The following is a 15,180-nucleotide window of genomic DNA, read 5'->3' as shown; positions in this document are numbered from 1 at the left end:
ATTTTAGAAGCACCAGTTGAGTATGTTTAGTCAACTTTTATCATTGTATGTATTGTATATAATGTAAATGTGGGATACTTGTAAAGCGCACTGTTACTCTACCCGAGTGTCCTGGCGCTATAGACCGCTGGGGAACCCGTCCTGGTTTTCCCTGTGAGATGGTCCCTTACTGGGTATCTCCAAGGTGAAACCAGGCATCCCCGGCGACGTTGAGACAAAAACTGTCTGGGGTACAAAAGAATGGCAGGTACAAGGTTTAGATTCATTGTTCAGAGCCTGCATGATCCCAGAACAAATAATGTTCTTGAATGACACCATTCAACAAACAACCTGTCTTGGTCTAGCCAAGATAACAGATTTAAACAACTCGTCTATACCAAAGCCTATGCCTGATGGAAACAACACTACAGATGAGGGGTTAGACGTGTCTCATATTTTAAAACCAAACAGAACAATTCCTGATTGGAACAAATGGTTGATCTGGCCCACAGACACTAATAACTGTCAAGATAGATTCCTGAACAAAACACAGGGGTTCAAACAGAACAGGGCAGACCCAAGATATTCGCAGAGACAACATTCTGTGGGGGGCCGTTGTGGAGATGAGGTAAGCTTAATGCCCAGAGTTGCCGAGTGTGTTCCCTGGTTAGAGTAGGCACTGAGGCGAGAATTATCGAGTCCGTTGACCCTGGTCCAAGACCCTGCCGCATCGGGAATTGAACCCTGGTCCCGGGCCATTCTCTGCTTACAGGTCTGCCGCCTCTAACCAGTGAGCCACACAACTCCACATATATTTTATCCTTTTTAAGTATCATATGGCTCAGAAACCATGTAAATGCTTTTACAGTATTATTTCATAATATTCCTTTTACTGTACCCACTTTACTTTGTGACAAGTATTGCAATTGTGGCAATTCACTTCTCTTGCATGAGAAAGAAGACTGCTCAATAAATAACAACTTTTATTGAAAACGCCCGTCTCTCTATTTCTCTGCACTCTGGTGAAACTAGGCATGCACGATTGACTGAGTGAAATAGCTATCTATTGTTTTCACACGACTCTGGAGATATACTCCTTATTCTGGAGGGAGCAAAGTTGTCATGTTTATGTGGTTGTCAGAAGCTAATCCCTTCTTGTCTATTCAGGAAAGTTAACTCATTCCTGTTCACTCGAGAAAGTTTCTAGTGACCTCTGAGCTAGCTGGTATTCATAAATAAGTCTAACATATTCAATAGACACCTAGTCGACCTCAGTCCTACCTCTAAACTATCGTTTATGTTATTCCAATGCGCAGAGCCTATTGGGAATATAGGAACTACACTGCACTAGACACTGCACGCGTCTCCTGTGGGCCTCCTACATCCTAACCTTTGGTTGAGTAGCCCCAGCGATTCCACAGGCCCCAGGCCTGCTTTATAATTCTCACTTGGCTCTTATACCACTATTTTAGTATATGGTTTGTGAGGCCCCTAGGGCAAAACGTATACTGTGCAACATATCGTATGCTAATTAATTAACTTGTATTGTACTTTTACCTTTGACCTCATAAAGAGTGCAGAGGGGTTGTGTTTAGAATAAATACATATATATTTGATATATACCTTGTGTAGTGTGCTTTCATTTGGTACTCAAGGGATTATAATTGGTAAAACAACTCACTTAATTCGCTCTCTGAAGTCTTAGCCTGAAGACTGGTCGCCACTGCTACCCCTAGGAATAGCTTTCTATAAGGTTGACTCTACAACCACCATCAATAAGGGTCGATTAGACTGGTGCAAGGTGCCCACTAGAACTAGTGGACATCATATGCCAGGCTAACTTCTCACAGTATATTTTGAAAATATTTGAGTAGTGGCCAGAGCAGCTGACTCCGAAGAACGGAGCTCACGGTTCGATCGCCGATGGCAGCTCAGCTCAGCTCAGCATTATGTGACTCTGAGCAATAGCTTACTTAATCTCCCCGACGGCCCCAGCACCTTGAACTCCTTAAAGGGGTGATATGTTCGCACTTTACAAATACAAATTATTATTTAATGTGAGTAGGGAATAGTTTCTACTATGTTTGGTTTATGCTGTCACCATATATAAGTCTCAAGATTTAAGTCTAGATGCTGCACTCATAAATATAGTGCAAAACGTTTTTGAAGAGGGGATGTCTTATATTCACGTTAGGTCACTTTTAGGGCTGTACCGAGTAGAATTTGATGCCAGCAAAGTATATGCAGGCAGCTCATTTGTCAGAGAGTATAATCGATTGAGAAGTCTGTATACTCCTCATCTGGGTCAATACCCAATCTACGAAAAACATGTCATTGTTGTCAAAAGTAAATTTAGTAAAGTGAGGAAAGGGCAGGTTGAAAATAGGAGAATATAAAATCAAAGTATTGAAAAAGGAGAAAGCGGAAAATGTAGCAGAAAGGAATGGATGTTAGTTCTCCAATGTATCTGAAGATGGATGTTATTGCAATGTAGTTCTCAATGTCCTCATTGTGTTACCTACAGTGAAAAGGGGAATTAAGGAAAGTGAAGACAAACCATTAAGTAGAGCACTGTCAACTCCACTGACGGCTGTGTGAGCCCAGAAAGATCCTTGTCACTCTGTGGCAGGTATACGTGAATGTGTTGACCTATTTACTGGGGACACACAATTTACTCTTAATTCTAAAGAAGATGCTGAAGAATTTCTAATGTAAAAGTTAGGCATTCTTGAAAATCGTCAAGTACCAGAACATGATTTCTTTGGTATTAGCTATTCATGGCAACATGAATGTAAAATGTGTCAAAACAACACAACTCACATGTACTCAGAGTGATTTGTGTATGTAACTATACCAGATTGCAAATTAGTGCCATTTGACAAATTATTCAATAAAGCTCTGTAAAATAATGTATGTCCAGACTGAAGAGGAGAATCCTAAATGTTGATCGCAGAAATAAGGACACATCTTAAGGCTATAAAGGTGTAGAGCTGATGACACTAAAATAAAAAGTGAAATGTCCAATTTTAAAGCTGGAGGAATTTCACTTTCAAGGAAAACATACACTACAGCTGCCATAATTTTCCATGAGGAAGAGAGTATTAGATTAGGTCATTACACAATATATTTGAAAAAATAACACCTGGATGGGCAGAGTGTAATGGTAGTGTTCTTACATTCAAAAATAGATAACCTTGCAAATTACCAAAATCTTATCTAATTTTTCTTGAACCAAAGTGTTGTCTGTATTAGAGATAGGTGTTCAATAGAGATTTTGTTTGTTCCGAAAGAATTCCCATAGTGGCCATGAGGCCTAGCAAGGGTGACAAACAATTTAGGCATTATATTTTGCAATGGAGTTATGTGTCTATTATGGTGTCACTTTTTCATAACAGTTTTAAGGAAAAGTGAGTGAAAATGGTGTGTGACAGGTATTGGTGGACAGTTTCTGCTCTTCAGAAGTTATCGTTTGGTATGCACAGTATTAATATATTTTTTTGTTTTTAAATCAACATGAGTTTTACCCCATAGTTCAAGGATGACAAACATTTCTTTGAACTGTTGGCAGTGTTGGGCACGTCTGGTTTCTTGTAGTTGCTATGCAGAGCCACTCAGTGTGAGAGCATGATCTGAGAACATCAACAAAACGAAATCTTTTAATTTATCTCTTTAATCCAAGTTCTATTTCAAATCTTTAATTTAAATGTTGCTTGAAACAGAAGACAAGAGGTGTTTGGCAAAACGGGAACAGTTTGTTTAATTAAACAGTTCGGCCAGGAGAACAGTTGCAGGCACTATGTCTGTCAATTTCCTTGAGTTTGTGGTCTCTTTATACACATTACTACAACAAGCAAAAAAGGTTTCCGGTGTACCATATATGGTGAGGAATGTTAATTGCTGCCTTTAGAGTCATAAATTAAAGGTCAATGGTTACTATAGGTGGGTCTTGATCTGTGTGGGCATAGTGTAGCCAGTGGTGATCGTATCCAATGTCTGGCATGGGAGCGCGTGGTCACTACGTTTGCTACGCCTTGATTGACTATGTGTTCCTAACTCATGTGGCATCTGGCTTTATGGTGTTTTAGGAGTGCACGTACCTGCTCCAGCCATGTGTGCTTTATTGGGGCAATTTCCCATGACCATTGAAATGTCGCTGTTCCTATCTGTGGTATTGATCAAGAGTTTTCTGCCCAAATGTTTTCCTGCCAGTTATGCGATTGCCCACCTATTGTTCCCTATGCTCAATTCTGACTATGACAACCTTCCTAATTACTTGCATCCTACCTAGTTTGAGGACTGCGGTTTTACAGCAGGTGATCCAAATTGTATAAGCCCACAACCCAATAGAAACACAACGATAACAGCCAACAGTGATTTACATAGACCCGATACCATCGTGGGAGCCAGGAGAACCAATTTGAAAGCCACTGCTGCTCAGGGGCACCTCCCTCTTCACGCATGCTTCTATGTAGATTATGCAGTGCTTGGATTGCAAGGGTCAATGCCCATTGGCATGTCATTTCCTGGGATGAATGTGCAGTAGGCGGTGCCAATCTTGGCACAGACCCCTCCCTCCATTAAATTAAAAGTATTACACATAACAGTGCTGCATTATTACTGTGAGGTGGATGGCTCGGATTTCTTCCTTCATCGAATTGAGGGCGAGCTCAGTGCTCTTCATCATTTTAGGTAGTTGAACTGGCTTCAGTGGGAATTAGTTTCTGGCTATAGGGTGAAAAAGGTTACAGACCCCCCCAACCCCAGCTGTGCTTCAGTGAACAGCCTAAATTCTTCTGGAATGTCTTTGAGCTGAACCCAGCCAAAATAGTCAGCCACTTTCCATTTGTGAGCTTAGTGCAGTAAGGTGGTTTCTTTCTTTAAAGGGTGCTGGTCTAACTCTGTTAGCTCTTCTACAGGCATGACCAGGGTCGGGGTGTGCGAGGTTACCAGGGAAAGCAAACCTCTCTGTCTGGGAACCACCTGAGTATAGGTGTGCTCGCTGCACTGCCAATACAAATCCATAAGTGTGGAGGTGCCCCATCGTAAATCCGAAATATGTATCATCACTTTGCAGTTAGCATTCAAGCCAATCAAAAGTGTTCCTTTTCCCCTGAAAGATAAGGAATACAGGGTAGGTGTCCGTATAATCAGGGGTTGATCCTTCACTTCTAACCAAGTGTATCTACCCACCTCGAAATGAAATGAAATGAAAATAAATTTATAACGCGCAGAACTTAGCCCAATGGGCATCAAGGCGCCTAACATAATATATTGCATAACCATACACTGATTAATAATAGGCTTTCTCAAAATACCAGGTCTTGAGAGCTTTCTTAAAGAGGGGCAGGGAGGAAAGAGCCTTAAGCTCGCAGGGGAGAGCATTCCATAGTTGGGGGGTCACTGATGCAAAGGCTCTACCTCCCCATCTTGTCTTTTTTGTGCGGGGGATAACAAGGAGATTCAGTTGAGATGATCTGAGACATCTGCTGGGTATATAATTAGAAAGCAGAGATCCCAGTCCATCAGTCAGTCCTGCTGTAAGGGCCTTATGGACTAGGCAAGTAATTTTAAAAGAAATACGTTGCTCAATGGGTAACCAATGAAGATTCTTCCTGGCTAACGTGGCGGAGGCGGAGCAAGGGAGGTCCAGAACAAATCTCGCTGCTGCATTCTGTGTTACTTGCAGGCGATGTACCAATCCCTTGTTAATCTCAGTGTATAGCGCATTGCAATAATCTAATCGAGATCCAACCAATGCCACCACTGTTTGTTTTCTTGTCTGCGGGGATAGGTAGTGGGCAATTCTGCGAAGGATTTTTAGAACTCCCCAGCAGGTAGCTACAGTTCTATTGATCTGTAGGCTCATGGCCAGCTCGCTGTCAAAGATGACCCCCAGGTTTCTAGCCGACTGTGAGGGGGTCGGGCAGGTTCCCAGTGATGCCGGCCACCATTCACTCGACCAGGCGTCCCTGTCCTTTCCGAATATCAGCACCTCGGTCTTGTCGCCATTCAGCTTCAAGGAATTGACCGTCATCCAATCGGCCACTGATTGCATGCAACTCCTGAAGCTGAACGCTATGGTGCTGACAGACCGTGACAGGGACACCATGATCTGAGTGTCGTCTGCATACGACACTACCTCCATCCCCAAAGATCTTACTAGTCTAGCAAGTGGGGCCACATATATGTTGAATAGGGTCGGACTTAAAGCCGACCCTTGTGGCACCCCACATTGCAACGACTTTACAGGGGAGAGGTATTTGCCCATTTAGACCCTCTGCTCCCTAAGCTCCAGGAAGGAAGATAGAAGGTTAAGGGCGGGCCCCTCCACCCCCAGCTCCCTCAGTCGAGATGTTAAGACTGAGGGAGAAAGGGTGTTGAATGCAGCGGTCAGATCCAATAAGACCAACATCGTGGTCTGTCCTTTGTCTACCTTCATCCTGATGTTGTTGGTCACAACAGTGAGTGCAGACTCAGTGCTGTGTAGTTTCCTGAACCCATGTTGAGTCTGATCAAGGAATCCAGAAGAGTCCAGGAAGGTAGACAGATGATGGTTCAGGTGCATCTCAAGCATTTTGGCTGGGGCAGGTAGTAGAGAAATCGGTCTAAAGTTTTTTAGCACCGCAGGATCCAAGGAGGGTTTCTTAAGTAATGGCCTGACAATGGCCCTCTTCCAGGCCGAGGGGAATACCCCGCACTCTAAAGCACTATTCATGACCTCCAGGATATGGGGAAGGAAGGTGTCCCTACATTCCTTCAGAGTTTTAAGCGGACATGGGTCCAAGGGAGAGGAGGACTTCGTCTTATTCAACAGGAGGTTAAGATTTTCAAGAGTGACAGGAGGGAAATTGGAAAGGGTCTTATCAGGATCCTTTGACCATGTTTCTAAAATAGACAAATCAGTGGCTATATGTGTTCCCAGAAGCTTCCTCTGTCCTTCCAATTGCTTGGAGATGTCTACAATTTTCGTATAAAAGAAGCTTGAGATGTTGTCACAAAGCTCCTGGGAGCCTATTATAGGATCAGGTGCAATGAACAGAGGGAATCTACAATTTTGAAGAGTTCCCTAGATGATGTCAAGGATGTGGTAATGTTGGAGAAGTGGTCTTGTTTGGTTTTAATGACTGAGGCCTTATATATCTTTAGTGAACTTTTGTACAGCTCTCTATCCTTAGTGTCCCATGTCCTCCTCCACTTTCTTTCCTGTCTTCTACATCCTTGTCTCATCAACCTAAGTTGCTCTGCAAACCACGGGGCAGAAGGTTTACGCCTCGCAGCATACCTAGGGATGGCAGGAGCTAAGATATCCACAGCCCCAGAGATGCAGTTGGCTAGTTCCGAAGCAGCCTTCTCTGGGTCTGGAGTCAGGGAAAGGGTTCCAAAAACGGGGCAAGGGAGTCATTGGAGATATTTTTGTAATTTCGCCTACATTCTCTAGTAGAATGCTCTTTCATAGAAAGCTCTGTACTAGAGGTGGTAAGTACAATAGGTACTGCTAGATGGTCAGTCCACACTAGCTGTTCCGGTGGGCCAGTCATAATCCTGGAGTCATTAGAGAAAATTGCGTCCAGAGTGTGGCCTGCTCTATGTGTGGGTTCCCTGACCAACTGTGTGAAACCGCAGGCATCTAGAGGATCAATCAGAGATATAGTATCTTTGGAAGTGATGTCCTCTAGATGAAAGTTAAGGTCCCCTAGTATAGTGAAATGCAGTTTGCCTGCATAGGGTTCTAATAGTCTAAACAGGTCACTGCTGAACTGTGATCACAGCCCAGGGGGCCTATACATCAGAATCCCTGAAAATCACGAGGATGGTGATGATGAAATGCAGAAGTGAAAGGCTTCAAAGGGGTCTGATAGTTTTGACAAAGCATTAGTTCTGCAGGTGATATGAGACCGGTGTAGGATAGCTAGGCCTCCACCTCTACGCTTACCTCTGTCTAATCTCTGTAAAGCATAGTTCTCTGGGATGGCTAGGAGGAGGTCATGTCGGTGTCCCAGATCTCCTGACATGGGTCAGTCATACTTTCCTTAAATCCTTCCCCACGTGGGGTCGTGGTCTGGTCACGAGAGAAGATGGCCGCCTAAGCTGTGAGCTCCACTCTGAGGCGGGCCCCAGATAAAAGCAGTGGCCTTCTAATTATTGCTGGGAGCACGTAATGGACTTTCTCACCTCTCCCCGGTTGGCGGATCGGCACTGAAACCCCCCGACAGCGTCATGATCTCACAGTCGGAGGCCCGCTCTCCACACAATGGTAGCACTCCCAGGGAGTGGAACTTCTGAACCTAGCCAGCAGATGTGCATCCTGATATCCTGCAGGGGGCCCTATCAGAGCCCAGCTTGAGATATAGGCCTGGAAATGACCTCATCGACAGCAGAGCCCTGGAAGAATTGAGGTAACAGGGGCAGCGGACCAGAGACACTGAGGCAGCCTTGACCCCAGCCCGCCACCGTGCCATATCCTAGAATGTGCACGGCCTTACACACTACAGTAAAAGGAGAAATGTACTGTCTTACCTCCAATACAAACAGGTAGAAGTTGCCCTCCTACAGGAGATGCACCTAGACGCCATGGAATCTTACAAACTGCGCTGGGACAGCAGGGCTACCCCGGGCGAAGGACCACCTGGCAAATGTGGCATAGCAATTCTCCTTCCTAAATCCCTACCAGTCACAATAATTAAAACATGGACGGACATGGAGACATTACGAACAGGGGGAAAAGCGGGATGGCTATTGGCGGAGCAGCTTCGCCAGCGGGAAATGACCATGGCCATCCCTGCCATACATTCAGCAGGAGGCAAGACCCTCACCGGTCCCCAAAATATTGTGAACAAATATACCTCGTTCTACACATCCCTGAACACTCCGGGGGAAGCAGTCAAGGAATATACCATAACCACTTTCCTGAAGAATGCAGATCTCCCCGCCTCTCGGATAAGGGTGGAGAGCTCCTGGACGTGGACTGCAGCAAGATGGAGATCACGCTAGCAATATCAAAATTACCCTACCATAAAGCCCCAGGGGAAGACGGCTTTCCCGCAGAATTCTACTGGTGGGCAGGGGATGAGATAGTTGGCACCCTGCAGACTGCATACCAAGAGGCGGAGCGAACATCTGTGCGACTGCCGTATGATAGCCTCACTGCACAGGTCAACTGTGGGGGCTTCCTATTGGACCCTTTACTGATTAGTCGAGGGACAAGCCAGGACTGTCCCCTTTCCCCCCTCCTTTTCCACCTAGCCATGGTACCACTAGCCACCACCATATGCAATCTGGCCAGTGTTACAGGCAGTGTTATACCCCTCCCTACCGGAACCTCCAAAATGTACCTCTATGCGGACATCTTACTTACACTTATGGACTAGCGTCGGTCCCTACATCTCTGTTGGGCATTATTGATGACTTCTTGTCCTTTTCTGGATACAAAATTAACTGGGATAAGAGAGTAGCTCTTCCCATCTCGGTCGGCACCACTAAAGCAGCCATATACGGATACCCCTACCGCTGGCAACCCTCCCATCTTAAATATCTGGGGATCCTGGTGAACAGAGGGCTGCTAGGGTTGGCGACGGACAATCTGTGCCCACTACTTACTCAGATGCGAAGTGACTTTGAGAAATTGGCCACATTGAGGTTATCCATGTGGGGCAGGGTACAAGCTGTGCAAATGGTAATCCTCCCATGCTTCATATATACCCTTGGAATGCACCCCATCTAGGTACTACCTACCACACTCCGCCTCATAGATTCAAAGATAAGGTCCTTTGTCTGGGGCTCTTCGAAACACCGCACAGCAGCACCCAACTTGAAAGCCTGCCGTAGCCACGGAGTCCTGGGCCTCCCATCTGTTGTACAATATGCCCTTGCCCTCCAGCTCTCTCAACAGGCATATATGCTGCCTGGGGTCCCGGACCCGCCACAGTGGGTGCACAAAGAACTGCAGCTACTGTCAGCAGATAAAGGCCTCTGTGCTCTATATGGGATAGAGACGTGCCAGCATGATCCTACTCACTGATATTGTATGCCATGCACAAGGCCTGCCAGCATGCACACCCTTTTCCTTGTACAAACCCACGGCTCCATGAGAAAACCCCCTCTGGGAGAATACCAGCATACACATCAATGGACAAAGTCTGTCCTGGTCCCGATGGAAAGCAGCGGGAATATACACCCTTGACCAACTCCTCCATAATGGAGATCTAAAACGGTTTGAACGGCTCAGAGAGGAGTTTGGCCTCGGCGCCATAGTCTTGGTGCTAAATGATCTGCAGCACTGTCTGAAGGGATGTATCGGCCCACGCCCGTGGCCCCTGCCAGCATCGCTGGGTGACATCATATCTTCACCTCTGGGGGAAGCATAAAGGGGACTGTACAATACGGTTTCCATTCATCTTTTCTCACAACCCCTAGCGCGAGCTACATATACCAGGTGGCAGGACTGACTATCAGTCTCCTATGAAGAGGATGAATGGGCGGACGCCCTCAAAGCACTGGACAAAGGAACCAGAGAGGCGAGACTGAAGTTTTGCGTTTTCAAGAAAATACATGACTGGCATTGGACCCTGATGAAACTAAGTAGAGCAGGCTAACTCTCACACGCAAACTGCTGGTGATGTGCTAACACTCGCTGTGACAAAACTCACATTATCTGTGAATACCCATCGATACAACCCTTCTGGTCCTATATAGGACAACATCTGAGCACTTCCATGCCCCTTCACCTACCGCTTACCCCCCCCCCAAGCCATCCTCGTCTATGATCTACGGAACGCACCTGAGTTGCCGAATCCGCAACACCGTCTCTTCCACACGCATGGCCACAGCCAAAATCTGCAACCTCCGACAGTGGCGGTCACAGACACCCCCGATCCCAATAGGCTTGGCTAGTCGCCATGATATATTCTGCCTCTCATGAATGGGTTATCTATAACTTCCAAGACCAGGCAGAGCTGTTTTTACAGACATGGGTGCCCTTCCTACGCACAGGAGACAACAGGGTAAACCCTACACTGAGTGATCAAGGCAGCTCCCCCTCATCATGTCTGTATTGACATAAGCACTGTCGCCCTATGCACCGGCCAGACCCCCCCCCCCCCCCGAGATACCGCGTTACTCCCCTCCCCATGCACTTACACTCTTTCTATACTTTTGCTATCCCCCAGTTACCCTGTACCTCTTTGTACTAGACACGTCCTTTCTCCATGACTCCTGTCCCCTTCCCATAACACTCTTCCTGCAGCGAATTCCCCCCTCTCACAACCCTCCTCATCCCTCATGCTACCCTTCTCACCTCTCTACCCACACCCTCACTCCTCTACCCGGTCAAGCAGACCCTCAGTAAGAGAGCCGTGAAGGGAGCCTATCTGTGTAATTGTAGGTGACATACGAAAAATCCTTATATGGGCTATGTGGTTCCCCATTAGTGAATCTCTTTTGACCCGGCTGTTGCCATAGTGGGCAGATAGTACAAAACCATACAAGTATACACAACGTTCGTCGTGATACTGTAATTTGAGGTGTGAGTCCCTTTGGAGCTGTCTGTGCTTCTCGAGTGGCTGTGTTCCTTCTGACCAATTTGACAATGTTTGCGGCATTTAGTTTATGGGTGTCATCACAATGGAAGAGCTTGACCATACGAAAGAACGGTGCACCCACAGGGGTTTTAAGCAGTTCAGAAATGTCTTTTTTTCCTTCTTCGTGGGGGTTTGCGACAAGTCGCATTGGTGACCTATGTTGTTTTCTCCGTTACCTGTGTTTTTTAAAGAAGTTGGTTGATTATTAACTCAGAAACATTACACATGCTCCGTTATTAATTATATCGGAGTCCCTGTATTTTTACCTAGGGCTGTGATCCCAACACTACACTAGTTGCGATCTAGTGAGGCACCTGAAGGTGACCCCTATTAAAAACATCTTTTAGTGATTTAAGGAGTGAGGGTGATTATTATTCTCTAAACAGATCTTGTTTTTATAAGTCATTGCCATTCCCTCCCCTTTTAATCCTACTTGGGTGGTTTTCTGTCCTTTAACATTTTGATTCGGAGTGTTCAGATCGGTGGTGGGTATCTTCAATCAATCAGGGAATTTTAAGCGCATTACTCACTCGTAAGGGTCTCAAGGCGCTGGGGGATGGGAGGCCAGCAGTTCTGTTCAATCATAGAGCCAGGTCTTGAGAGCCTTCCTGAAGGTGTTCAGGGATGCGGTGCGTTTGATGTCGATAGGGAGCTTGTTCCAGGTCTTAGCCGTGATGTAGGAGAAGGCTTTCCTCCCTGTTCTGGCTTTGCGGATGCGCAGAGTTTTGGCGAGGAGAAGGTTTGTGGAGCGGAGGTTTCTTTTGGGTACATGGAAGGCAATTCTCTTGATGAGGTATTGGGGGCCCTGTGTTGTGGAGGCATTTGTAGGTGTGGGTGAGTATCTTGAAAGTGACTCTCTTCTCGACGGGGAGCCAGTGAAGGTTCATAGGTGTTGGCTGATGTGCTCGTGTCGGGTGATGCCGAGTACGAGTCTGGCTGCAGTGTTCTTTATCGTCTGGAGCTTGCGGTGTAGAGACCTGTTGATGCCGGCGTAGAGCGTTTCCATAGTCCAATCTGCTGGTTATGAGTGCCTTGGTGACTGTAGTCCTTGACTCGGGGGGGGATCCATTTGAAAGTCTTTCGGAGGATGCGGAGGGTGTTGAAGCAGCTGGACACGACGGTGTTGACCTGCTTGTTCATGGATAGGGAGGATTTGAGTACAATGCCAAGGTTTCTGGCGTGATCTGTGGGGGTTGGAGGGCTGCCAAATGCAGTGGGCCACCAGGTGTTTTTCCATGCTGACGGGGTGGTTCCGAGTAAGAGGACTTCTGTCTTCTCCGAGTTGAGCTGCAGGCAGCTGTTGCTCATCCAGGATGCGACGTCCTGCATTCCTTCCTGAAAGTTGAGTCTGGTGGTGGTGGGGTCCTTGGTGAGGGAGAGGATGAGCTGGGTGTCGTCGGCGTAGGATACTATGCTGAGGCCGTGCTGTCTGACTATGGTGGTGATGGGGGCCATGTAGATGTTGAAGAGGGTTGAGCTGAGTGAGGATCCCTGGCTTACTCTGCAGTTGATTTCCGTGGGTCAGTAGACGAAGGGTGAGTCTGATTCTTTGGCTTCTGCTGGTGATGAAAGAGCCGATCCAGTTGAGGGAGGTTCCTTGTATGCCGGTGTTGCGTAGTCTGGCGGCGAGTGTGCAGTGGGAGACGATGTTGAATGTTGCCGATAGGTCGAGTAGTATCATTGCTACGGTGTGGTCTTGGTCAAGTATGGCGTGGATGTCATCTGTGGCAGCAAGTAGGGTGGTCTCGGTGCTGTGTTTGCTGTGGAGTCCAGATTGGGAGGGGTCGAGGATGGAGTTATCTTCGATGAACTTTGTTAGCTGAGAGTTGACGGTCTTCTCAGTGACTTTTGCCGTGAAGGGAGGGAGAGAGATGGGCAGGTAGTTTTTGAGGTACGTGGGATCTGCTGAGGGTTTCTCAAGCAGGGGTATGACTTCTGTTTGTTTCCAGTCATGGGGGAAGGTGCCGGTCATGAAGGTGGCGTTGATGGTGTGTCTTAATTCTGTTGCGATGGCGGCTCTGTGGTGGGCAGTGGTCCCTGGGGGCCCCCGAGTGGATGCCTATCATGGTCGGGGCAGTCTCTGGTGGGCTGGCTGGTGTTGCTAGAGGGGGCGGTCGTTGCGGAGTCATGTGTTTGGTCGTTGAAGTTGTCGTAGAGGTTCTTGATTTTCAGGTGGAAGTACGTTCCAAGCTTGTCGCAGAGGTCCTGGGAGGAGGTGATGTCTGTGGTTTCGCTGGTGAGTTTGTTGAATTCCTGGATGACGCTGAAGAGCTCCTTGGAGTTGCTGGCATTGGCGAGGACTTTGTTGTGATGAAGGTTCTTTTGTTGGTATTTTTCATGGCGTCTTTGTAGGTGGTGTGGTTTTCTGGCTTCTTGTTGTTTCGCCAGTTGGCAGGTGTATCTGGCTTCCTGGAAGTCGGCGGTAAACCAGGTGGCTTCCCTGTGGCGCTGTCTGTTGTAATTGCGTAGCGGGCGAGCTTGTCTGTACAGCTGGAGATCCAAGTGTTAAGTCCCCTGGCCGCGAGGTTGTCGTTGGTTGTGGCGGTGGGGGGTCGTGGTTGAGGGTGGAGTTGAGCTGCTCCTCGGTGACTCTGCTCCAGTTTCTTTGCGGAGGGCGCAGAGCATGTTAGTGAGGTGAAGTGGTGTCATGAATACAGGGAGGGATAGAATGGTTGCTATTAGTAGGGGTCCTATGGTTGACGCTAGTCCCACTGATGCATTGCAGCTCAGTATTGCTTTAGCTCAGTGGAAGTGTAGGGGGGGAGTATTGTCATTTGGTGTCTGGCACGTGGCCCGTGAGCCAGTTTTGGTGCTTGTGCTCTTCCCTGTTTCCGGCACGTGGTGTGTAACGTGGCTCTCCCTCATAGCCACAGATACCTAGTTTTCCTCATCTCAACCCCACCTTTCATCTAGAATCTTTCTTTGGGCTGATTTTGGGCGGTTTTTACTTTTAGTTTTGGGCATTTTTTTTGGGTTGCACCATTCATTGTTTCCCTTGCCTTGCGGGGAGAGGGTCTGAGGCTGCTCTGTGGTTCATCTCGAACCCCCACCCCCACCCCCTCTCCCCTATTCAGCCCCTGTGAAGTTGGCAATTAGGACCGACGGTTTCCTGGATGGTGCCTGCAAGGTTGGAGCAACGTGAGCAGATTATGCTTGGAAGGGGGTTGAACCTGGAAGGGGGTGCACTCGGTGTACTGAGCAGGTGTAGAGACTTGGAAGCCTTCATCCTTGGCACCCCCGGGCCACACCCTGCCTTGGAAGGTTCAGTGAGCCCCCGACTGGAGGCTCTAGCTCGTCATTAATCTGAGGTAGTGTGACCAAATGTTCCCAAAAATTCAAAACTTGGAATATTACACAAAAATAGAAGTAGAATTGCAATTTCACATCACAGAGTGGCGCAGGATGCATGGAAGACAGCAATTGTTAACACTGACCCCTAGGCACAACAGGACATAGACCAACTATCGGCTCAAAAGGCTAGTTCGGTGAGCCCTCCCAACACCCCCAAAAGTCTGCCAGGATAGATGGCCAAAAAGAAAAAACAGGACTGTCCAGACAAAACAGAGATATCTCATCATCCTCCACTGAGACCTCTAGGCTTATTGACTCCTGTGTGTGAGGGGGA

The sequence above is a fragment of the Lissotriton vulgaris genome, chromosome 7, assembly GCF_964263255.1.
Source record: "Lissotriton vulgaris chromosome 7, aLisVul1.2, whole genome shotgun sequence".
NCBI classification, from domain to species: Eukaryota; Metazoa; Chordata; class Amphibia; order Caudata; family Salamandridae; genus Lissotriton; species Lissotriton vulgaris.
The sequence above is the reverse complement of the archived record's forward strand: the minus strand, read 5'-3'. Positions refer to the sequence as shown.